At 47.7% G+C, this 2,984-nt stretch overlaps 1 non-coding gene across 1 annotated transcript; it reads left to right on the plus strand.

The window, feature by feature from the left end:
* Positions 1–746: 746 nt before the first annotated feature.
* TRNAL-UAA (transfer RNA leucine (anticodon UAA)) lies at positions 747–829 on the plus strand. Its single transcript has one exon. It is a non-coding gene; the product is annotated as a tRNA-Leu (tRNA).
* The last annotated feature ends 2,155 nt before the right edge of the window (positions 830–2,984 follow it).

Genomic DNA, 2,984 nt, shown 5'->3' on the forward strand with positions numbered 1-2,984 from the left:
ATGGAGCGAAAGCCCTGGAAAAGGAAGCGAAGTGAAAGGACCATCTGCAATCCCTGGTGCACAGGAAGGAAGGAAAGCATTGCAGAACAGTTAAGATAAGAACGTAAACATCTAGGTGCACGGGCGGGTCAGGAAGAGAGAGGAGGTCCCCGCACTGCACGGAGGCCGTGTCCGCAGCCAGCCGGGCGGGCGAATCGTGCCGCGCTCCCTGCACTTGGCGGCTCTGTGTCTACCCACGTTGCTACAACATTCCCTGCCCGAGTGACCTGTCGAGGAGAAAAGCGACCCACAGGGACAGGGCTGGGGAGGTGGGCTCCCCGAACTCTGCTGTTGCCCGTGCAACTCACTCCTTGAAGTTTATCCCACCTGGTATAAAACAAACCAACCGCCACTCTCTGGGCGGCGTCGCAGCGCCGCTCCCAAACGCGGTCGGCGGAATCCAGAGGTTCCCTGGGGTGTTTGTTTCCCGCGCCCGCGCACCTCGAAACAGAAAGCAGAGTGCCTGGGCCCGAAGCCCGCCCGAGCGAGCGGCCTGGCCCGCCGCCGCCGCCGCCCGAAACGCGCCGAGCTCGGCTGCATTTGCCTGGGCGGCCGCGGCCGGCCGACAGCAACAGTGAGTTGCGGCGGCAGAAAAAGCAGGCTCCGGCTGGCGGGCAACTGCTGCTCCGGCTGGGGAAAAAAAAAAAAAGGAGCGGCAGCGAAGTGGGAGACGGTGTAGTACGGCTTGTAGGGTGAGCGAGTGAGACACCAGGATGGCCGAGTGGTTAAGGCGTTGGACTTAAGATCCAATGGACGTATGTCCGCGTGGGTTCGAACCCCACTCCTGGTAGTTACGTTTTTCTCACACGAAAAAAAAATTTTTTTTTAAAAAAATATATATACATTTTCAGTAAGCACACTACGACTTAGACGCAGAAATTCTGTCTCCTAGTTAAGTCCCACAACACGCGGCTCCGCTTCCCACAGGCCAGAGACAACCCAGCGAGTGGGCCGGGCGCGGGGCTCGGGCGCGGGCGCTGACCGCGGGTCGGGGCGGCGGGGTCGGGTGGGGTGGGCGTCGCAGCCGCTCAACTGCTTCGGGGGTCCAGGCGGGGTCGGGACTCGGGAGGCAGCCGCGCTGCGGGGCTCACTTCCCTCGCTAGCTGGGCAGGAAGGCCGCCTGTGATACGGCAGGCAGCGTAGTTAGAAAAGTGCAGAAAAGTCAAGAATGCCTCCCTGCCGTTTCCTCATTTTTCGCCAAAATTAATTGTGTGCCCAGAATTCTTTCGTTAAATCCATGAAGGCGGATACAGTATACATCACAGCTACAAAATGGACTCTAATCGGTAATCGGCTAAGAATTTTAAAATAAAATACACAGTCTAGGTTTTTTATTTTTTGTCTTTGTTGTTTTAAAAATACTTTTAAAAAGTGAAAGTAATCTAAAATCTAGAGGGGCGGAGTTGGCAAGTACAGTGAAAATTACTTCCCCCCCACCACAAAATCATTTGAGAGTAAGATACCAAATAGATGCTCCAGTACAACCGTTAAAATCAGTAAATTAATATTGATAATTTACTACCATCTAATCCCCAGGCCCCATTTAATCACCAGTCGTCCTTTAAAGTCAAATGCTCCTGTTCTGAATAATGCGTTGCATTTACTGGTCACATTGCCTTAGGCCTCTGCAATCTGAAATAATTCCTCACTGTTTCCTGACTTTCCTGATCTTGAAACTTTTGAAGATTACAAGCTCGCCATTTTGCAGAATATCTCTCGTTGTTTGTCTAATGTTTTCTCGTGATTCGATTCAGGTTATGCTTATAAAGCCCAGGGCTATCCTAGAATGGACGCTGTGTTTGCTTTGTGGCCTCTCAGGTGGCGTGATTTTGGTGTGTCCTGAATTCACCTGATGAGGCTTTTCTGCCAGTTTCCCCGACTATACTTAACCCTTTGTGATTGACACATATTTTGATGTGAAGTGCATTGAAGCTATGTAAATATCCCATTACTCATTAAACTTTCTGTTTTATTCAGTTATTATAGAATCACAAGTTGGGCAAGTATGCATTCATGGTGTCCTATTCTTAATTAATGGTTACAATCTATTTTATTTCTTTTGATGCAGAAAGTGTGCCAGATTTGGCCCCAGTGGGAGTCTAATTCAAACTGACTTTTGACATGCCTTCATTTTTTAGCACATCCTTACTTCCTAGTCCAAGATGGTCCATGCTTACCTTGTATTGCTCTTGATCCAGACAATGCAGGATCAGACATTTTGAAAAGAAGCTCTGTTTCCTTTAGTGGAGAATGGTAATCAGAAACCAAGATCTCAATAGCAGATGTGCGTCTTGGTTTTGATGAGTTACTGTTCCCAGTGCCTCTCAGTGGACAGAAATAGATATGTGTGTGTGTACACACCTGTATTTATCTATATATCTATTTATATTTAGGAGTTCATACCAATACTCTAATTCTGATACAACACAATAAATTTTGTTCTAGTTTTTCTATCCATATTTGTAATTCCCAAAATTGCCTCTTGGTCCCCTGTCCCAGTATACCATCTACCTTTTTTGGGCCCATCTAATGGATTTAGAATTGAATTGTTCAAGAAGAAGGGAAGAAGAAAAGAAAGAAGGTCTAAACAGGTTAGAAATAAGCATCCTGCCAGCACCTAGAACTGGCTATGAACCAGTCACCCTTGGACCTTTCAGATGTACCGATAAATAAGCCAGCCTTTCCTTCAGTGAGCTTAGATAGAGACAGATTTTAATTAACCACATTTATGATGAGAAAATATAAATTATACCCAAGATGCTAAAGGAGCAGTGCTGAAAGCCCTCTTTCCCGGAGAGTCAGCTTTAGATGAGAACTGAAGGAAGAGGAGGAGGGTAGAAGTAGAGAAGGGCAGGGAGGAAGAGGGGTACACGTAGGGGAAAACATCTTGAAACCATACTAAGCATGGTGCCTGAAGTCCACTGAAGGATCCAAATCAAGAAGCA

The sequence above is a fragment of the Budorcas taxicolor genome, chromosome 9, assembly GCF_023091745.1.
Source record: "Budorcas taxicolor isolate Tak-1 chromosome 9, Takin1.1, whole genome shotgun sequence".
Classification (NCBI taxonomy): Eukaryota; Metazoa; Chordata; class Mammalia; order Artiodactyla; family Bovidae; genus Budorcas; species Budorcas taxicolor.